The sequence below is a fragment of the Denticeps clupeoides genome, chromosome 7 (assembly GCF_900700375.1).
Source record: "Denticeps clupeoides chromosome 7, fDenClu1.1, whole genome shotgun sequence".
Taxonomy (NCBI): domain Eukaryota; kingdom Metazoa; phylum Chordata; class Actinopteri; order Clupeiformes; family Denticipitidae; genus Denticeps; species Denticeps clupeoides.
Window position 1 is genome coordinate 7038367 of NC_041713.1, and position 23786 is coordinate 7062152.

At 43.5% G+C, this 23786-nt stretch overlaps 1 protein-coding gene across 13 annotated transcripts in view; it reads right to left on the bottom strand.

Annotated features, from left to right (window-relative positions):
- Nucleotides 1–6608, bottom strand: part of LOC114793594 (RNA binding protein fox-1 homolog 3-like) — a 306221-nt gene extending 299613 nt beyond the window's left edge. For 12 of the 13 annotated variants that reach the window (XM_028985594.1, XM_028985580.1, XM_028985581.1 and 9 more), the window contains exon 1: nt 6367–6608. The gene's annotated coding sequence lies outside the window, so the exon portion shown is untranslated. Of the gene's footprint in view, nt 1–91; nt 111–6366 lie in introns of those variants that run through there. The other variant, XM_028985579.1, reaches the window with a different exon arrangement.
- Nucleotides 6609–23786: the final 17178 nt, after the last annotated feature.

Consider the following 23786-nt stretch of genomic DNA (forward strand, 5'->3'; position numbering starts at 1 on the left):
GATGCATGTGCTTGTCCTGGATTTATATGGAAGACACACACACACACACACACACACACACACCCCAGTAGGGTGTACCCTTCACCATCACCTGAGCTGTGCTGCATTGCTGGCTGGGCGTGTGTTCAGCAGGCTAGCTGATGGAGCAGCCTAGCTTGGCAGCCACAAAGTGAATCGAATGCCTGGAGCGCAGCGGAGCAAGCTGGGATCTTTTCCTCATTAGCCCCGCCGCATGGTGTGCTTGTCTATTCCAAACAATAACAGGAAAAATATTTAAAAAAAAAAAATACAGGCAGGTGACCGCAGAAGAGGAAACTTCATAAAGCATCCAACTAAGGCTTCCTTTAAGGCCGATGGACACTATTGTTCCAAATTACATTCCTTCTTATGGTGGCACTTCTTTGTGACACTTTCAGAATGGAACAGCAACAATGAGATGCACAGTATGCACACTTCCAGATCCAAAAACATTGAAAATTGTGCAATCTGGACTCACCATTTAATAACACCTAAGTTGTATGGGGACAGTGGAGGCCAATATCACCTGTCATCAGCTGCCTTCATTGATTTAGTTTGACTTTTTGTTCCATTGTCACTTCATTGTCATCAATCCAATGTCACCTATCCATTTAATAATACTTGAGTTTTGCATATGATACGCGTGAATATCACCATGCTCCATTGTCTCTTCACTGTCCCGTATCAAATTTCATCTATTCAATTTCATCTATTCACTTTTGTTTTGTAGGAATATTGGAAACATCTTGGAAGACATGATCATGGGATAAAGGTAATCATGCTCATCCACTTATTTCTTCAGATTTTTACTTCCATTGCCACCTATGAGTTGTTCTAATCATTTCATAAGTTTTAATAGTTTGCATTTAATGCTGATGGCCGATTGCCACCATCACCTCTTTTCTCTGTTTTTGCTAAATTGTGTGTGAGAAAAAAGTGTGTCTGTGTTTGTGGACAGTCTGTCGATGTGCCAGAAAAGCCTCCCGGGAAACCACCAATTCAAACCACAATTTCTCCCAGACATATCAACCCTCGTCGGGCCAATTGCACACACACACCCCTCCTCTTCCCCCTTCTGTCTAACACAACACACACACACACACACACACCAACTCAGTAACAGAGACAGATCTCCCCATGCACTGGCCTCCAGTCCTTTTTTTTTTCTTGTGCATCAGATAATGACTTTCTCACGTCCCCTTCACAGGTTAACAGGAACACATTTCTTTTATCATGTGCGTTACAGTGGAAGATTTTATTTATATATTCTCCCCTCCTCTTTTCCCTAAAGTCACGTATTAATATCATAAATATTTGATAAATATATGATTCTGGTTTGCGTGACCATGGAAAAGCAGACTAGGTAGAGGTTGGAAGGTTAATGCTGGTGGACAGACTGATTAAATGTCTTTTGAGCCAACCAATAAAATATTTTATATCAAAATGAACAAAATTAGCAAATTACCATATACAACTAATGAATAGGAGAAAGTGGTCGGTGGTGGTGGTTTGGGGGGCTGAAAAAGCACATATTTTGTAACTCCCGGGCATGAAAATAAGAAAAGAGCCATGTTTTTAATCTTATTTTTTTCTTCTCTTGGTGAACCAAGTGGAGTCCAGCTTTTATTTATTTATTTATTTTTAGCAAAAGGGAGCCGAGGACTGATTTATGAACTGATTATGTCCTCGGCAACTCTTTGGCCGATAATGACCATATTTTTCAGTGGTCTGAGAATAAACGGCCTTTCGAAGCTATGAATCAGGAAATAACAGCTACTTAATGCAATTTTAGTGAAGACGAGAACCAAAAAAAAGAAAAATGTTCTCTTGGCTTATGGTAGCAGCCAAGTCATTTTCTTTGTTGGCGCAGGCAGACTACCCTGATCCCATAATGCGCTTAAAATGCCAGCTGGTACACTGAATTACAGACTTATTCAGGTATGAATGAGAGGTAAATATTCACGCCAAGCTAAAATGAAAAGCCAAAAGGGTGGACCTGGAGAGATTGTAGTTAATAACAGCACAAACACTGCAATTTACTTCGGCTCGCCCGACCCTGGGCAGCTGAGAACAAGGAAACGGCATCAAAGAGCCCCGTGAAGCCAGTGATGGCTCAGGTCAAGAGCACGGCGTCCGCTTCTGTCCAAGCGTTAACATTGTTTTCGCACGGTTCACTTTTGAAAGGGGAGGACCTTCAATCTGACCTTAGCAGTGCCAGAAGCGTCTTGCTTCACATTAAACGGGGGCAACGTTTTACTATCGAACAGACGAACAGACGATTACAATCTGTCGTGAAGCTGGTTACCGCCTGTATCGACCCACCGTGCTGGTTACCCGTATCAGTTAATACATTCTGATGTGTTTGCTGCCTGGTGACAGGGTGTTCCACTTTGACCAGTGTGGGGTTGTTGTTTTTTTTACATTTTAAGCAGCATTAAGAAAAATGACATATGCAAGTTAAATTTTTTCCTTATTTTTTGCATTTTGGCAACAATTATTAATTCAACAAATATTCTCCAAAAATTGAAAGAAGGGAAATAAAACTAAGAAAAAAAAAGAAAAAAATTGCCTTTGAAAGAATTACCTACAGCATTCAGGAGCTTACTTCATGAAGGCGTATGAATTTTGTATGAAACCTGCAGGCGAGTACACAAGGAGGCTGCATTAATCGGGGAGGAAAGCTTCAATTGCTTTCAGGACGAAGCCGGAGATCTGCTCTCGTTATAAAATATTACGCCCCAGTATTATGATGCTGTCTACTGCAAGGAGTTTTTGAAGCGGTGTGGAGAGTGAGATGCAGGAAGAGAGGACCGAGCAGTAGGGCTGGGCAAAGAATTCCTTTGTAGTTCAAGAATCAAAAGCAAAATTGAGTTTGTCACACCAAAAAGAAACGTGTAAGCAGCCATTCAACTAAATTTGAATGAATGCAAAAAAAACATTACTTATTTCAAAATAGGTTAAAATAACATGCAGTGACAGTCTGGGGGCATGTCCACTGAAGGTGCTGAAACCACAGCCCTTACTGCCAGTTACCATCTAAAAAAATGCATGTTCTGTCAAGCAGCCGGTACCGGCACACATGTTAGATGCTCCAGAGTAAGAATTTAGAGCTTAAAGGCAATGATCAGCCTGATAATCAACCTCGTTCCTTTTACTCTGCCACAGAATGGTAATGATTTTCTCCCATTTTGCAAGATAACATAACATAATCCAGCAAGATAATTACAAGAACAATGTTACTTGTATTCATCTGTATAGTCAACAAACTAGCAGTAATAATACATCATAAAATGAATACGAAATAATAATAATAATCATAATAATAATAACACCTCAAGCAGGAGCCAGAGAATGAAATTGTTGTAGAGATAAAATGAAAGCGGCAGGGTTACGAGGTCAACGAGGTTAATTTTTTTAATCCTACATATTGACTTTGTTAATTCTGAAAATTATTCAGTTATTGTCAAGGTAGCGACAGGCCACAGAAGAACTAGAGAGAGGAAGAGAAGAAGGAGAAGGAGGGAGGGAGGGAGGGAACGTGTTATATAGGTTACTCCAGGCTACCGTGAAGCTGTGATAGCTATCGATCGAACACCTTCTCAGGCTACACAGGTAGGAGGCAGAGAGGACACCCTGACAGAAACGAAGCTCAAATTTAAGCACTTTCCTTTATTTATTTATTTGCAGCGCCTCCGGATGGGTCATGCACAATAAAAGTTGATCTCTTGCCCAAAACTAAAGGGTGTAATTTTGAGGTTATAGGAAAACATCCTTCTCTCTCCCTTGCTCGCTCGCTCACTTGCTCTTTTAGTCTCACTCTCTCTCTTTTAGTCTCTTTCGTCGACGCTTGTGCACTCAGAGCCTCTCCAGGGCCCCAGCAGACCATCGATCTCCAGCACACTCTGGGCCCGGCGGCGTTTCGCGTCCTCGCAACGCCGCAGCCGCCAGCGCCACCAGCGCTATACGCTCCCAATCGCCGGCAAATCGCTCTCATCCTTTGAGAGCTGTTTCAGGCCCTTTTCAGCAGACAATGCACTCCACAAAACAAGTGCGGCTCAGAAGCGCGCTGGCTGCGGAGAGACAAGCGCGCCACCTGTGCTCTACAGAAAGTTTGAATTTTCTTGGCTAAATCCGCCACCATTCCAACTGTTTGAGGAGTACATTGTGAAAAGAAAAGAGTAACAATGAGCAAATCAGGATTCCTCAGAGTAATCAGATGCATTTTGCATGGACACATAACACCCAAATACCATACTAGCGAAAAAGCTTTTTTCTCAAAATAGGTCCGAAAAACTTGGCTCTCCAAATACTGGCATTTTGAGTGTCATTACAAATTATTGCGAAAAATTATTGCAGCACACTGTGCACACATTAAAAGGTGTCCTCTGCTTTTAACCATCCCTCTTGGTGAGCAGTGGGCAGCCATGACAGGCGCCCGGGGAGCAGCGTGTGGGGATGGTGCTTTGCTCAGTGGCACCTCAGTGGCACCTTGACAGTTCAAACTCGCAACCTTCTGATTATGGTTCAGTTTCCTTACTGGCTAGGCCAACCACAGCCAACCCACTTAAATGTGTCCTCTGCTTTTAGCCCTTCACCCTGGGTGAGCAGTGGGCAGCCATGACAGGCACATGGTCAGTATTCAAACTGGCAACCTTCTGATTAAGGGTCCATTTTCTTACCCACTGTATGAAAAAACTGAAATACCAATATTATTACTTTCTTACTAGGATAATAAGAGCATTACATGGACTGCATTTAAGCTCAGAGCAACCTTTCATGGCTGCCCACTGAACACAAAAGGTGACGGGTTAAAAGCAGAGGACAAATGTTGTGTGTTGTGTACTACAATGACAGAAACAGTCACTTTCAAAAAAAGTACCACAGTGAGCAACCTGTGTTGTCAGTTTGGTATAAATAACTTTTTTTTTATTGCATAAATGAAATGTAATTCATGCAACAAATATTTAATGATTTAATAAAAATTATGTTAAAACAGCAGCCTGCTTGATCAGCATCATTTAAAAAATGTCCAAATTTAGTCCAAAACAATGTATTAGGTATAATAAGGTTATGAATATAAGGCCATCAGACAATAGAAAGCTGAGTTACTGACAGCACTGTCAGGGTGTATATATGTCTGATGACTGATCCATGGTCAGGTCATGTGATATCACTCAGCCATCATCCAGCAATCACTGTCCCCCTCAGCATCACATGTAGCCCTTTGTTAGTCCAGCAGGGCAGACCTGAATGGAGATCAGCCTGGGTAAGAGATGTAATTTAACGTGTAATATGAGGATGCTTTGCCTCTTTTTATCCGCAGCTACTGTAACAGTGGGAGCACAGCGCTGATGAGAGCACAGGAGCTGGGTGCCTTTAATACAGCCGGAGTTCTTCTCCGGGAGAGGATGGGGGGGGGTTGTAATCTATGTCCTCAGAGCAGATCCACTGTCTGCGTCTCGCCGGGTGTGAGCTGGCTATCACATTACACTCCTTGTACTCCAAACAGGAGCGAGAGAGCGAGTGCGCGGGGGACAGGGAATGGGAAATCGCCTCGGCCCGGGAGATGAAACTGGAAGTATAATCAAAAGATTCTGCTGCTCTGCATCAGTGCAGATGGGCTGCATGGGAGAGAGTCCAGACTGGAAGCGTCGCAAATCTCCCTCGGTGAGCAACACCGCCACCCACCCGCCCCCCCCACCATTCCCCAACACCCACCACCAGCGCCACTTTCAATTTCTCATTCCGGCTGTGTATGGGAACGAAAGAAAGGAACGGGATTGGTATGGGTGACAAAGCAAGCACCGCAAAGCCCCTTCACAGACCCCCGGACGACTGATTGCCAGACGCCGGCGTATGTTTAAACCATGCAGCGTGACGCACAGCAGAGACTTCAGTGTGTGTGTGTGTGTGTTGAGGTACAAAAAAGTCTGCAGACTGGAGCTGTAGCCTCTTCCTTTCTCCTGCTGGAGCACAGAGACACTTTTTTTTTCCCCCGGGGTGATGTGAGATATGGTACGTCCGGTCGTATCACACACATCAGAGGAACATAGTTGTCCACTATATGCTATGTTTCTATTGATACACACAAGCTTCCTGTTCTCAGAATATCTTTTTTTTTAGTCAGAGTGAATTTGACAAGGTTAATTATGAAGGCAGTCAATTATGAAAATGATGACGTTTGTTTATGTGTCTGTCTTCTGCCCACAAGTGTTCTATGCTGTCCATGACTGCGAGAGTTTATGCATGTAACAGACAGACAGTGAGACAGACAGAAAGCAACGCGGAGAGTGTGAGAGACAGCTTATTGGTAGAGAAGTAAAAAAAAGAAAAGACTTGATTACTCACTGAGATGCTCTGCCTTCTCCGGTGCTGTGTGGATCCGTGTCAGAAGTGCATCTCTCTCTCTCTCTCTCTCTCTCTCTCTCTCTCTCTCTCTCACGGCTTCTTTCCCTGGGGCTTGGCAAGGCGGCCCCCCCTTCCTTGGACAGAGGTGGACGTGGCAGCGCCGGTTAAGCGGTGACAGGCGACGGGCTAAAGACGGACAGTCACAGAGAGTAAAGGAATGAGTGAGCATGTGTGAGTTAAGGGAAGAGAGGGATAGAAGGGGGTGGGTGCAGCATTAGAGGGGGCTCGGCAGGCTGCGATTGGTCTGTCAGCCCAGGAGAGGGAGCGTTAGTTTAAGCAGCGGTGGCGAGGCGAGTAGGCGAGTCTGTTTGCTGGTATTTAAGAGCTGCGTGCATGGCCAGTCTTGGAAATTCTACAGAGGGGGAACCCCCCCACACACACACACTTACACACACACTCACCGCCTCCCACTTGCACTCAGATACACAGCACATGGAAAGATACTGACAGGGGGAGAGGAGAACTAGATAAAAATGAATAAAGATGGGGAGGAGAGGAAAATTGAGGGGGGTTCCCGATGACAGCTGAGAGCTGAAGCCTCTCCTTGGTCCTTTTCAACGACAGGTTCCGAGGGAGGGAGGGAGGGAGGGAGGGAGGGAGGGAGATATATGGGGGGGTGGGTTGCATCCTAAAGTCACCCACACATATAATCTTAATATAGTTTAACTTATTCAGCACTCCAGGGCTTGTTGCGTGATTGTTGTGGCCTAAAATGTCAGATTTCATTGCAACTTTTCCAAAAACAATTGCACCGAATGATGCAATGCCTTAAGCTTATGTTTGCTTTTTTTTCAATTTTAGAGCTGTAGACTTCATTAAAAGTAAATTGCAATTTGTGCATATTTTCAGCAATTTTCTATCAAGTGTCAGTCTGTGTGCATGCATCTGCTTATTGATAATATAAGCTGAAATGTTGCAGTGACTGGACATTCCAAAAAATCGTCAAACAATTCCAGTAACCATCAGGTAAACACCAGTGTTATTCGTCATACTGGGGTGCAAAGGTTGAGACAGTGACACAGAGACAGAAATATAATGACAACATGCAATTATCTGCCGCAGGCAATACAGTGTCATGAGGTCTCATTAGGGTCACTAGAGGGTTTGTCAGGCCTGGTCAGTGAGCGTGACTGTGTGACATGGCGGGAATGTGCTGAACACCCACTGCACACACCTGAGAATCACAGATGATGACGGTACAGTCAACATTTCGGATTCTGGTTCGGGGCATATGGGAATTTTTATGTCTCAGATAGTTTATTTGTCTGGAAACTCACACTTTTAAACGACTGCTGTTTATTATTCCGTTTACGGTTCTGAGCATTCAGGAACCTCTCCAAATACAAATGACTGTTGTTTTCTCGCTTCAGGACCGAAATCAAAAAACCCACACAAAATTTGGTCTTCAATTGCAGCTTGTTCAGGGCCTGACTTATCTCTGAATCTAAAGGGGGGCAGCCCTGTGGAAAGCATGTGGCCACGCTGTGGATCTGGAAACTACGGTTTTAATCATCTTACAACTATGGAAAGAATCAGAAATAAATCCAGGGTTACCACCTATAAAGGAATTGGGGGATAATCCTGAAATTTGTCATTTTGTCATAGGATAGAATAGTTTTGCAATGCTAAAATGTAAAAAGATGTGTCAAGATGTTGAGGTTGAATGTAAAGGCTGAAACACTGAATTATTACGTTTTTGTTTTACCTTAAGTGAAGAAATTATTGATACAAGTTACAGGTTTGGAGGACTGAAACAACCTTACATCCAAGAAACATGTCCACTGTTGGCCACACCAATGCTTTTTCTGACTGCAACCAAACCTCCAATAAAGTCCCACATCTGAATACTGAGCAAGCCCCAAATCTTCTTAACTTCAAAATATGAAACTGGACACAAACCTTCCACTGCAGCTGACAATAGAGCAAAAAAAATTGTTTGTTAGCACTATTTATGACAAAAGCACAATACAATGCGGCGTCAAAACTATGCTAACTAAAAAAAAAAAAAACAATACAACTGCATTTAATTAATCCCATAAGGAATATAAATTTGCAATGTTTTTACTCGCCATCTTACATTACAAACGTTACATGTTTTGTTTGGCCTTAATGTTATTACCGCCTGTGTCCCATGTTTGCACTTTATGTTGCCTGGTTTGTCTGTGTACCTTTGTTTAAATGTTGTATGTAGCACCGGGTTTCTTGAGAAACGTTGTTTCTTATTCACTGTGTACCGCTTGAAATGTATGTAGCTGAAATGACAATAAAGCTCACTTGAAATGAACTTGAGATTGTAAAAGTAAAGCACAGATCAAAATGATCTAGAACATGCTATTATCACCCCCTCATTAAAATATAGGCATGGCACGTACACACTCAAGCGGCACATGCACACGTGAAGTCGAGCGCCAATCAGCTCAGTCGTCCGACACAGTGTCCCCAGAATCCTATTCTCCGTCCTCTTCACTCCACCAAATTCAATTAAAAAGAGAAATTGGCAATTAGATCACTGTTATGATCCTGTAACAATGATCTAATCTGTAATTCATTGGCTGGCTCTCCCATGGGGGGGCCCGCTTGATGGAGTGGCTCGGAGACTCCTTGGCATTCACCTCGGATTTAGTGACTCTCCCCACTCCCCTGCCACCCTTCCATGCCCAGGCCTTCACTGGCCTACGGCAAGAGCACGCACAAACACAAACACAAGCCCACAAAGACACTTTTATATGCATGAGGCCGAATATTCAGGTTGACTGTAGGCAAAGGAGACATGCCATCATCCCAACTAAGTATCTTCCATTTTAGAGGTTCTTTTGTCCTCGCTGACATGCAAGAGTTGCAAGAGCTGTTCTGAAAGAGCAGTCTGAATTAATGCAAAATCCTCAGCATAGTAAAGCTTCTAATGCGACATACTGTATGAAAGCTTCTCTTAAGCAGACATGAGGCTGGTAGAAGATATGCAGCATCTCAGGTCTTAGAACTTATATCCTGTCCCGATGGCTGGACATGGCGAGGATGGAGGACGCATACGCATGACGTCACAAGACAATAACACACAACACACAAGGTGAAAACAATCTGGAAACATAATAGCATAGGATGAACATGAAACTCCAGAACCGAAGGAGGCCCATCCGGAACCTGACAGATCCACAACGAATGTCCATGATGCAGGACTGAGTTGGTCTAAATGTTCTGACTACTGGCCCATTCAGCAAGGGTCTGACTTAAAAGACATTCAGGACATTCAGGACTTATGGCACCAAATACGACAAGTGTTGTAACTAGACTTAATAAAAAAGAGGTTGGTTTGTATTTGGGCCAATGTAGTTAAATTGAAGAATACATTATATTCTAACACTTTATTCTAACGTGTTTATCTAACACGTTATTTATGCACATTTAATTTAAACAACAATCCTTAATTTTTTATTTATGCATGAATGTAGCACCAGGTGTATGCCTGTGTAATAATGAACATGCATATAAACAGAACTGCAGTAAACATTACAGTATTCTTTGCGTCCATTCATAATATAATTTGTAGATCTGCTAGCATGAAATCGTGCATTAGTCATGCATGTGTAAAAAACTGGTCTGACACACAGAAACACGTGTGTGTGAACCTTACCATGCGTCTGGCGGGAAAGCCACCCGCTTCACCCTTCCCTCTCCTCCTTTTTTCATTAAATTAACGACATTCCATTTCATTAATGAAAGGGAGATGGAGTGGGGTATGTCCCGCCCCGTGCTGCAGGACCTCCAGGCTAAGATTCACATTGATGAGACATGGTGCCCTCTGCACAGCCATACCATGGCAGAAGGTGTGGAGTGCCCTGCTCCTCCATTGCATAAAGGAACCCTGGGACGTCTCTCTCCAGACAAGGTCGCGGATGAAAAGGCCGCCGTAGCCAGGCAACATCGTGCAGAGGAGACGCTGCCTGTGTTGGATACACCCATGCGGACATGCATAATCACATACACATAGTCAGGGCCAGTACCAGGATCATCGTCTCAATCTGTATTGTCCAAAAAGGTGATTGCAAGTGCAGGAAATTGCACGGTGGGATATCAAGGATAAAAATAAAAAGTTGTGCTACCAACCCAGTCTGCATATGGTGTGAGAGAGAAATATATATTTTTTTAGAAACAAGTGCATGCCTGCACAGAGAAACATGTTGCATGTATGTACACATAGTGACACACACTCCTGAAACTGCACGCACACACACACACACACACTCACACTTTGGCTGTATGGCTCTGCTCATTTAGCACTTCTAAAGCTGACATCCCCAGAGGCGAGCTATCACATCCAGTTACCGTGGCACCCAGACATGTCCAGACACACCTGCTCACTCTCACCTCAGTCTACAGGAGATGCAGGACGCTGCGTTAGCTGTGTTTCCCACACACATGGACACACACACACACACACACACATGGACATGCATGGAGACATACTCACTGGATATATACACATGGCCAAATGCAAAGAAACTCATTAACGTTTCAAACCCTCAGACCCACACACACACACGGCCTCACACACACAGGAGAGTTTACACCATCTGCACAGGTGTCCATGGCTGTGTAGCTCATCTAAATAGATCTCCAAAAGTGTCCCAGCTGAGCACTGTCAGAAAAAAAAAAAAAACAGTGAATCATCATCTAATTGTCCTCTGTGAATCGCTCTCAGCTGACGCGCAATTTAATGATTTGATTTGTAATTAAGCGAGAATGAGCGAAACGTGCAAAGTAAACAGGCATGACAGCGAGTGCCAGTGACAATGACAGCTGAAATAAATGATAAATGGCTATATTACCGTGCAGCTAAGGAAGCCGCATAATGAGAGGACTTCACCGGCGATGGAAAAGTAACAATGGCAGCATGAAGGAGGGACGGACGCAGACTCTTACAGACAGGAAAACAGAGGGGAGGAGAACGAAAGGGGCAGAGCGATAGAAAATAGGAATAGCGAGTGGGAGATACAGTGAAAGACAGTCGGGGGGAAAGGTAAAGAGGAGAGGACGGAAAGAGAAAGAATGGAGAGATGGGGACAGAGCGAGGGAATGAAAGAGGGCACGGCAGGAAGAGGTGACGGTTTTGGCCAGTGATTAGTGCGCCTGAGTGCAGGTTGAGGCTGACTTGTCACACGTTGACATGGGATGCAATTACGGAGAGGAAGTCTCCCGGCCCCTCAGGCATGTGCCAGCAATGCTGTCAGCCGCGGCTGAGGCGCCTGCTCCTGGCACCGGTGAAGATGTCACAGGCACTTATTGTATGCCTCTCTCTGCCAGCCAGCTACGACCCCCTCTAACAGCCCCGGCTGAGCATTCAGCCAGAATAAAATTAGGAGATTGGGGCCTGCACAGAGCCTGGACCTCAATATTTTTCAATGTGTATGTTCGTGCACAGCTCAAAAGAACGTTTTTCAAAATGGTCCCTTAAAAATGTTCTCATGCTAATACACAGCTCTGGGGGGAAAATAGCGCTTGTCTTTTACTATGGCAACCATTGCAGGTCCACACACCCCTTTAAACTCAAAAAGCTTACGCTTTTCCTCTTTTTGCTCTTCATCACTATTTACCTATCCCTATACTTTACCTCAAATTCTATCTTTTGCTACACACTGCATAAATATTTCCTGGGGTGGGGTTAAAAGTGAAGTGATTGTCATTGTGGTACACTACAGCACAGCATACGGTGCACACAACGATATGTGTCCTCTGCTTTTAACATCACCCTTGGTGAGCAGTGGGCAGCCATGACAGGCGCCCGGGGAATTCATAACTCCACATGTGTTCGATGCCTGTACTGTACTTCTGTTTAAAAAAAAACTATAAAAAATGAAAAAAGTGAACACTGGCTAAACAAAAAAAAAAAAATGAATCTGTCACACCCAATATTTTAGCATTGGCATAATGTGAATAAACCAAACAAACCTTCTGTCTGTCACAAAAATTAAGCAAAACAAGACCGTGAGCATGTGACTGTCAGGATTGGGTGCACGTGGAGATGCACCTGGGACCAATCTGGAGGACGGTTATAAGGCACTGTTGAGGAGCCCATCGGCAGCTGCGACATTTTGTGTGGACCCTGCAACCTCCGCTTTTGTTTCCCCTGTTTTCGGCCCTCACACCGGTTTGATTTGTGTTGTTTAATAAATCATTATTCCCAGAATGTCCCATCGCTGCGCTTCCTTCCCCCTGTCAGTAGCATTACAAAAAAGGTAAAAAAAATTATTCATAAGCATAAATTAGACAGCTTAGTTTAGCAAATTAATGAGCAAACTAATATTTTAAATATGGTAATGCCACAGTTTCACATCCATGCACTGTAACTAAACAGATTACAGCTGTCACATGATTCAATCCATGTGACCGGGAGCAACAGAGCAACACAGAGATGAAGTAACGTGGCAAGATGGCCACTGCCAGCTGCTCAGTCATTGATTGGTATTCGTCAACTCGACTCAGTTCCTTCATCATCTCAACCCATAAGACTATCCTCTCCTATCTCCTATCCTCTCAACTCTTCCCTCTCATTCAGTCCCTTCCCCAATTCAATCTAAAACGCGAACATCAACATGTCTGTGTGGTGTTGCGGCACACGCCGGCTATCGTTCACATATTAAACCGGAGGAAACTTACCTCCCTCCTTGCATCCAATCGCACCGGGGTTTCTCGATTCGTTCAACACACGCTCACGTTCTGGTCCCACGCCAGGACCATGACAATAGCAGGTTTGTTTAGTTTATTTACATTATGTCAATACTGAAATGCTAAGTTTACAAGTTTAGCCAGTGTTTACTTTTTTCAATACATTAGATGATTTTTTGTTCACAGTGGCATCGATGGCTTATAAAGAAAAGGCCTGGCAGTGACTCAAATGGGAATTCTTTGCCCTGCTTGACTTGGTTGACATGCCAGGTGAATCTAGTAGTTCAGCGTGGTAATAGCCAAGTGGTTGAGACATTTGCTTATGAACCAGATACCCACAAAGTCAACCTGTGCAAGGCTTCTAACCCTAAACCAGACTATCCCAGTAACTACTGACTCCAAGGGTTACTGTGTCTGCTAAATACCATAAATGTATAATGTAAATGTGAAATACAGTTCATTCATCAGAATTCCTGAATAAAAGTCGTGAAGATCTATGTTGTCCAAAGATCTAATGTTTGTGTATGGAGAAATTAACAAATGGTATTATGAGACAAAGAAAAAAGAAGACTGCAGGAGGAAGGGCAGAGACTTTGTGCTCACTGTTGCCAGATTGGGCTGATTTTAATCTTCTAGAAGAATTGCTTGTCATCAGTTCTTGTGTTAAATGCTCATCTTCTACTTTTGGCTGCTCCTGTTAGGGGTCACGACAGCAGCTCAAACATCTCTTTTTCCCCCTATCACCTGCATCGTCCTATTTTACACCAATAAGTATGTTAATCACCCACAGCAGTTAAACACACAATTTTGGACAACTGTGCACTGAAGCAATCACATATCTGGGTAATTTTGAGCATGTGATGTATTATCAGCAGGGGATTTAAATGGTCCAGAATTAGGACTGTGTACATGAGAGTGTCAGTCATCACTATGGGCTCTCACATGTCTGTTGTATTGCTATATGAATAGGGCTTTGAATGAGCGTGAAGCCATTACTGTCGGTGTAAAATGCCCATTGCAGTTTGACCTGTTCTTTGTGGCAGGTGAATCGCAGCAGAAAGGCCGGTCCCCAGTGCGTTTACCAGCAAAGCCCCCCACAGCGACAGCTCAACGGGGGTAGCATTCCACCGCTCTCTTATCCCAATTCACACCCAAACCCCTCAGTGTTGCCCCACACCAGATGGTGTCCTGAGAACAAGAGCTAATTGAATGTGGTCTGATCACTGAGGAGTGCATTATTTAACAGCACCAACTGAAGCCACGTTTCCCCTTAGATCTTGAACCAGAAAGTTCTTTCTTTCTCTCTCACTCACACACACACACACAATATTTTTAATGACATCTTCACTGCTATCCTCTTTCATCTTTAAAGTGATAGAGATGCCTCAGTCAAGACTCCGGTTGCATCAATTAAACATGTCTGCACTGAATAGCACGTTGTCAGCAGTTCATTAAAAATGATCGACAGAGCCAAGCAGTGTGTATTGAAGCTAAAGGGCCTCGTGGTGATGATCCAAAAAGAATATGAAAAACAAAATCCCTGCTATGCTCTGGCCCACCCACCTTTTTAAACTGAGTCCGAGGCATAATGTCCGACACCTGCCTTGCAAATTGAACCGATCTAGCAGGTGGTCTGGCAGAAACAGCAACTTTGATACTAAGAAGTGGCTTGTTAGTGCACCAGAAAGTTTTCATTTTGCCTCTAACACACTTCCTATACCTGTGAGTCAGGTGGGAAGACCTTTTGACCAGCTAGTAGCAATGATTGAATTCAAGTTTATTTAAAATCCAGGACAGGTTCTCAGCCACTCATCAGTTGTCACACAAAAGTCACAATGCCACTATTACTACACATCAACAACATTTATTTCTTATATAGCCCAAAATCACATACAGTGTGTCTCAATGGGCTTTGACAGGCCCTACATTTGACACCCCCCACACTTGACCCTTCTGTGCACCAGGAAAATCTCCATGAAAAAAGGGAGAAACTTTGGGAAGGAGTGATACAAAGATGAACCCCCTTTCCAGGGTAGAGTGAGCCTGCAATTGGCATCAGAGCAGAGTTGGTGATGGTTTAATCAAGAAAAAAGTCCAACATATGTTGTGGTAGAAAAGTCCAAATTGTAGTATGGAGCATCTTTCCATGTTTGGAAGGTACTGAACAATGCAGAGTAGTTTTAGTCCAGTGTCATGATCTACACTGCATGTCCATTCTAATTCTACTGGTCCATTTGAAGATCCCTGTAGCTGTTAAGGTGATGGTGGCTGTGGTGACCCTGTGTTACATTTCATGCTGGGTCATCGTGTCAGAAGCTCATTGGCAGGAACCAGGATCTAGAGCAACTCAAAGAGAAAAAGATTAAAATCGGGTGGCTGGAACTGAGTGGTTATGGTAGATGTGCCACAATGTTCCCGGTGGACTATCAAGAACAGCCTATTTGTGAGTTTTAACTCTTATTGAATGCTTGACTAAAAAGACTTAAATAATGACACTATATCTCAGTTTCGAACATTAGCAGGAAGGCTGTTCCAAAGTCGGGGAGCTCTGTAGCAAAACACTCGTCCACTTGCAGAGAATTTGTAACCAGTTAAAGCCCAGACTCTTGTGAGAATAATTATCGTGTAGGCATTAATGTGTCAATAAGTCACTCGGGACCAGTCAATGCGTATGACTTTGTAATCAGGGACCAGTCTATGTTGAGCTTTGTATGTTAGTAAAATAATTGTATAGTCTATGCGAAATTTTACCGTTAGCCAATGCAGTGAGGTTTACTGATCAATTTATTGCAACAAATTTGCCAAAAGATTAAACTTCAAATTGAAATCTCCAGTTTCCTCCCTCCACCCAAAGTCATGCACGCTAGGTTGATTGGTGACTCTAATATGGGGGATTGTTTTAGCATGTGAGTGAATTGGGGCTTGCCACAGGAACACATTTTGGAATTTACAGGTCACATAAAATACACCCCAGTATGTCTGGATGGATATTAATTAAACCACATTTTTAAAAAATGTAAATATTCTAAATTTGTCTTAAACTTTCCTTAAATAATCAACGCAAGATAGCAGCCGATGTAATATATTTGCTGTGAATTGTATTAACAAATTGTATTAGCAATCCAGTTCCACAGTGGGCACTAATCAGGGTGGCATTTACGATGTACATAATCAAGGGAAACGAGTGGTACCTTTCAAATAAACACGATTTGAATTTGATCAGTGGATATGGCCACAAGTTTACATGACATGGATCAACTCCTTCTAAAACGAAAAACTCTTCAAATGTAATCCAGCAGAGAAGTTCTGGATTAAAATTACAGACAAGAATAATGTTTTTCTTGTAAGTGGAGAAAAATCATGGTCGGTAAAAAAAAAAAAAAGATAGCATTCATTAACGACAAATGTGACAATGTTTAGGACATGGAGGGTACTGGTATGGAGTTAAGAAAGTGTAGGCAGCACTGACTTCCTTCATTTTTAACTTGCCACATTACAGCAGTACCCATAAACCAAAGAGACCTCTCATTTTCGGAACGTCCGCATTGTGGGCACCGCTTGGCTCTTAAAATTTAAGCAATGGACCATATTAAATATTTATGGAGCATTGCGCACTGACCCCTCAGTGGCCCTGACATTATAAATTTGTCTCATAAGGGCAGTATTTATCTAATAAATAAATAAATACTGCATACTGGGCAAATGTTATATTGGAATTCCAGGTGACAGCTCATAAACAGATGAGTGTTATTAAATTGGGGTCCCTACGCCCACATTTCCTTTGTCATCAGAAACGGCTCAAACTGAAGTCCAAAAGGCTGCAGGTTTCAGGGAAGACAAGTGGTCAAGCGGTTTCAGAAAAAAATTACAAAGAGCTCCATTTCAGTTCTTGCTGTGTGCCTGGGAGGGCACACAACCTAATTGAGAGCCGACACAAGTTGCTGATGAGTCTCACGGAACCCGTCTGTGACATGCCGCTGTTTTGGGAACACATTTACAATTGGGGTTCAATTAGTCAAACAGCAGACAAAAAAGAAAAGTGTTCCAGGAAGGGAAAACTGGTGAAACTGCAGAGGTCGGCCAGTGGGAGGGCCGGTTTCCCTGGAGAAACTGCACCACGCGTACGTTCCCTGTTGTTGATGGACGCAGAGGGTGGAAGCACCAGCAGCCATTGGAAAATGGCCGGGAGAGTGACATGGAGTCGTGCGCTCCAGGCTATCTGGCCTCGACCTACTCGTGTTATCGAGAGAGTGTGTGTATGGGGGTGGAGGAGGTGGGGCTTCGGGGGGGGGGGGGGGGGGGGGGGGGGGCATGGTTAACCAACATAAACATTTATCTCCATTACGCCAGTCCGCTGGCCTGTAAACGGCGGAGATTGCCAATCATTCTGCATTAGCACTGCAGCACTTTACATTTTCTCAGTTGTAACAGACTCCCTCGGCCATCTTACAATGCTGGCATTAATATGTGCAGCCGGTCTGCAGATGGAGGCTTTAGGATTGTGGGATTTGTTATTTCTTCCATTTGTAATGAAAAAAGTGAAGGTGAAATGATTGTCATTCTGAAACACAGCACAGCACACAGTGCACATAACGAAACGTGTCCTCTTTTAACTTTTAAGCCTTTAATCCATCACCTTTGGTGAACAGTGGGCACGGGGAGCAGTTTGTGGTGACGGTTCTCGGCTCTTTGGCACCTCGGTGGCATCTTGGTAGCATGGGATTCGAACCCGGCAACCATCTGATTCACCCCGTGGGTGGCCATGATGATTATAAGCTTCACTCCAGGCCACAACGCCAGGCCCCAATCAAGAGATTGGCCCCTCATCTTTGGCCGTGCCATGACCATTACCACTTAATGACATCCATCTACCCACAAACCAACGATGTGCCGGCGTTACATATTTGGATTTTTTTTTCTGTAAAATGAAAGCTTGCTCGTGTTGAGCCTCTTAAGTAACAAGCACTGTCAGATGATCAAAAGCTAAATCTGGACCGAGTTCTTCTATTGAAAAAACTTTTTGAGGTCAACTATCAAAAAGCTGCACCATTTCTTTTTATTTCTCTGATGTTCTTTTTTTAATAGAAGTGTTTATCTGAAAGTATTTTTCAGGATTTTTTTTTTTTAGGAGAAGGAGAAAAAGCAGTTACATTTGCCCCTGAAATGACATTACAGCTGTGGTTTCAGAATTCTTGAATTAACAGCAATAAAACCAATCAAATAGTATGAATGTTTGATTGCCAAAAGATAAAAAAATCTGAATGACCAACAATTTGGCCATTCATAATCTTCTTTTTCTTTTGTCTCCTCCCAAGAAAGATTGCCATAGCGATTGTTGTCCACACAACTGACTTGGCAAAAATGGCAGCAAGAAACACACATGTGTCTCCAGTGGCTGGATTGGTCATTCATAATAATTTCATAAAATATGAACTGTGATGGATGTAGCTATATAAAGATTCAGTAGAGCTGATGTGGCTTTGTTTTCCAACCTTTCCTAAACTGCTTTGTGAACGTCTTTCACATGAAGATGTATTCAATGAAGTGACCAGGTGGACCAAGTCCACATATTCATTTATTTTAATTTAAATGTTAATATGAAGTAAGAAAAAGTTTGATGGGTGTGAGAAAATTAATTATAATGTGTGTAATTGCATGACAACAGTTAATAAAAACACTCATAAATTCTCTGTGATGGACATTTGGAATGTATGGACAGAAAAGGTAGAGGTTCAAGACATTGCAGTCCAGACTGTGCTAATATTCTGCAGGATTTTTTGCCCTTGTGAATCACGTCCTTTATACGACGAAAGTCTATGCTTCAACTGATGAAATGCCAAGCGAAAATGTAATGGTCAAATGAAGTTTGACCCCTCAATCAAAAACATAATGGCACAATGAATCTGTTAAGAACACTTATTTCAGTCCTATATAGTTAGGTGTGATTGAGTCAACAAATAGTCTGGTGCTCTCTGATTCTTCTATTCATAATATAAAAAAAACTATTCATTTACACTGTTCATAAATACAAACATGAACTTGTAAAAAGATGGTAAAAAATGTCTGTATGCTTCCACATTCAAGAACAGCCTAGACTGAGATGGCCTTGTGTGTATTGTTGGCAATACCCTAACAGCCATATCAAATCGGGTAGCTGGCCAAAGACCCAGTAGTCATTCTTAGTTGTCTCTCTTGGGGTGAACACTACATGCACCACCCCCTTCTAGACAATCTATGATTATATCTCAAATTTACTGTTTATCGCCCATCCACAAATTTCTGTAAATTTTCAAAAGAAAGCTATACCATTTCCAATCCAAAGCTTAGCCAAGGTTTGCCGAAGGGCAGACAAAACCTAATGCGTTCAAGTGAAAAATCTTGCTGCGAAGGTGCAGAGCTGTAACATATTCAGAAATGGTTATTAAGAGCAAAGTAAGAAATTTATCAAAAATCTGGTGTGCTTAAGATATTTTTCAAATCTTATTGTTTGGTGTGTAGACAAACCCTACACAGTTCCGTCTAAACAACAGTACACTTGTTGTGTTCGTGAAGACGTCTGACCCCTGTGCCTACAAGTGAAGGTGAGGTTGATTTGCTGCCTGTTGGATATTAAGTGCAGTGGATATTGAATGCTATTACTGCTGAGGACAGACAGTACATCAATCCTTGTCAAAGATATGGAAATGTCCCCAAAGATGAGGCTGTTAAAGAGTTGTGGGAGGAAACCAACCCCATGTATGTACTAATGGCATCTGTACATTATTCATAAAATTTGTTCATATATTTACCACACGTGACAGTTCCAGTCCCCGGGTATCTAGAAAAAATATATTATAAATCTCATTTTCTTGATATATTCTGAAATGTTAACTAGCATCTGGTTCATGGCTACATTCTCATTATCAACAGACCCTTCCTAAAAGTTTACTAAGGAATAAAAATTAGATATTAAATGGCCCACGTGGAAAGAGAAAGATAGAGAGATATAAAGGTGAAAGGAGATATACAAAGGAAGAGACCCCACTCTCATTATTTCTCCCTAATTGCCCACAAGTGACCCTCCCGGTTTTCCCTCTGCAGCCAGGTAGCGCCTCATTATGAGCCCCACAGTCTCCTCTTCTGCTCTCCCATGAGGAAGGCATGAAAAGGCCATGAAAGGCCTACTCTGACAGGGCCGGGGCGAGGCAGCACCAATTAACATGTTTCCCTCCTTCAGTTCTGACTCAGCCTGGGGTCTGGGCTCTGTCTCCATGGCGATTGTGAAAACATTTCCAACCTGTCTGGCTTTCAGCCTGTTTACCATCATTTTGTGTGATTCTATTCTTGATGCTCTGTTATCACTCTCAGTTGTGAACGTTTTATATATATATAGAAGTGGTCTTTGGCCACCACCTGCAGAACCACTCAAAACTATGAATGAACACATGTGGAGTTATGTACTTAACAAAAAATAAAGGTGAAATAACTGAAAACATGTTTTATATTCTAGTTTCTTTGCTCTGATTACTGTTTTGCACACTCTTGGCATTCTCTCGATGAGCTTCAAGAGGTCGTCACCTGAAATTAAATTCCAGCAGTCTTGAAGGAGTTCCCAGAGGTGTTTAGCACTTGTTGGCCCCTTTACTTCACTCTGTGGTCCAGCTCACCCCAAACCATCTCAATTGGGTTCAGGTCTGGTGACTCTGGAGGCCAGGTCTCCACTTTTTGTTAAGTACATAACTCCACGTGTGTTCATTCATAGTTGTGATGCCTTCAGCGAGAAGCTGATGTTTTGGTCACTTTTGAATGCTGGTGCTGCTTTCACTGCAGTGGCATCATGAGACGCAGTCTGCAACCCACACTAGTGGCTCTGGTAGTGCAGTTCATCCAGGATGGCACATCAATGCGAGCTGTGGCAAGCAGGTCTTCACATCAGGAGACATGGAGGAGGCCGTAGGAGGTCAACATCCCAGCAGCAGGCCCACTATTTCCGCCTTTGTGCAAGGAAGAACAGGAGGAGCCCTGAAAATGGCCTCCAGCAGGTCACAAATGTGCATGTGTCTGCTCAAATGGTCAGAAATAGACTCCTTGAGGGTCGTAAGAGGGCACAATGTCAACTGGTGGGGGTTGTTTTTACAGCCCAACACCGTGCAGCATGTTTGGCATTTGCCAGAGAACACCAAGATTGGCAAATTTGTCACTGGTGCCCTGCACTCTTTACAGATGAAAGCAGGTTTACACTGAGCTCATGTGACAGATGTGACAGAGACTGAAGATGCCGTGGATAACGTTCTGCTGCCTGCAACATCTCCCGGCAGTGGGATAATAATATTGTGGGGTGGCATTTCTTTGGGGGGCCGCACATCCCTCCATGTGCTCACCAAAGGTGCCAAAGGTACCATTAGGTACCGAGATGAGATCCTCAGACCCCTTGTGAGACCATATGCTTGTGCGGTTGGCCCTGGGTTCCTCCTAATGCAAGACAATGCTGGAGTCGGTCAGCAGTTCCTGCAAGATGAGCGCATTGATGCTATGGACTGGCCTGCCCGTTCCCAGAATCCAATTGAGCACATCTGGGACATTGTTTCTCGATCCATCCACCAATGGCACCACAGACCGTCCAGGAGTTGGCAGATGCTTTAGTCCCTTTCACCTTTCACCATGAGGACCTCATTTTCTTTCCCAAGGCTCAGTGCATTCAAGTTAATCCAGCTGGAGCCGGTCCTCGGCACGGGTCTGGCCAATGCGTTGCACTGAAAGCAGTGGACAGGCGGTTTGCGAAAAGTGGGAGGAGTTTCCTCAGGAGACTATCTGTGACCTCATCAGGAGTATGACCAGGCATTGTAGTGAGGTCATACAGGTATGTAGAGGCCACACACACTACCGAGCCTGATTTTGATCAACCTGTAGTGTGTGTTTAATCTTTAATTTTGAGTGTGACAAATTATTTAATAAGTATTTCATTCACTCATATCTAGGATAATTATTTCTCCCCTTTATGTTGTTTGAGCATTTTTTTTTTAATAAATATGTGTTTTTGTTAGGGTTTCAATTGTAATTTTAAATGTTCAGTCAAAAGGCTGTAACGTGTGTCAAATATCTTGAGCATATAATTACAGTAAGCCCACTGTAATTTTATTACTTACCTTATAATGAACATTGTAAGGAATTACAACATTTTAAAACAGTAATAGTATTACGTCATAACACAACTTTTTTATTTTTAATACAGTGCATTTATTTATTACAATTACTTTTTCATTACTTTTCCTCAGCAAGAAAACAAATAAGGCAAAAAGAGACATAGTGGAAATAAAGTGGAAAGATTAAAAGGAAGTGTTTCAAAACCTTTGGAACATCAGCTTGTTACACTTTGAAAAAGGTGCCATACACCACGCTTCGACCCTAATTGGCAGAAGCATCAGCAGCAATTCTGTAGGCGGGGACACAGACCTGGACACGTCAAAGGTGTTATCAGTTTTAATGAAGCACAGGCTAGATGGGAATCGTGACCCAGAGAACCTGGTGCCTTCCACAACAGCCAGCTTTTAACAGCAATGCAGAAGATGGCCTACGGGTTTAACAAAAGTTGCAGTTTTGGGATATTTCCTCAGGGATGTTTTTTTTTGAGCAGCAACCCTGAAAAAAAAAAACTGATAATCAAAGTGACATTTGTCCTGAATTAGCCGTGACCTCCCTTGCTTGGGAGTTCTTTGAAGGCTATCTCTCTCTTTCTGTGACTTTCACTGCATTCTTTTCCCTCCTTCGCCCTATGTCGCCATCGTGGGCAGAACTGCGGATGCTGAATGAATGACCTAGTCAAGGTGAGCGCACTGTGTCAGACCCGGAGATCATCACGGAACGTCCCCTGGCAGCCCTGCTGGAGCACGGGGTCTCATTCCTTTCACCATGAGGACCTCATTTTCTCTCCCAAGGCTCAGTGCATTCAAGCTGATCCAGCCGGAGCCGGTCCTCGGCACGGGGCCTGGCCAACGCGTTGCACTGAAAAGCGGCGGACAGGCGGTTTGCGAAAAGCGATGCGGGAAGCTGTCAAATAGAAAAAACAACCGCGACAATCAACGCACAGACTTCCCCCCCCCCCCCCCCCCCCAAGGTCAAGAGAAAACGCTGTCAGAAAAAAACCTGGCGAAAAGTTGTTCTGTAAATAAATACCGCGCCTCTCAGGTAAGAAGGAACGATGATAGGCTGAGGCTGTGATAAGGCCGCAGCGCAAGGAATGAGCCCCCAAATGACGATGATGGAGTGACGCGACGTGTTTGGGGTGGGGATGGAGACATGGTGCAGATTGTGTGTGTGTGTGTGTATATATATGCCTGCAGGGGAAGGTCAGTGGAGGGAACAGGAGTAACGAGCTGTGAAGGGAAGGCACTGTCCTCGGCTCCCGGGTCCTGGGAGATGGCACTGGCAAGGTGTTACTGCAGATGCCCGGGCCTAAATTACACCCTTTTTTTTTTCCAGGGGAAAAATCCTAATGGGAGTGCACCTCCATCGTTCACGGCCATGCTAACATGTTAACCCGGGGCTGTTTTTGACACCCATCTTGGGAACAGTAAATGGCGATATAACTGCACAAAAGTGAACAAGATGTGCATGGCAATGCAATCGCACGGAATTGCTTTGGGACATGTGTGCCAGGGAGAGATTATTTATGCGCATTCAGGATAGCCTCCCCAGATGGCCACTCAGAGGATGCTTCC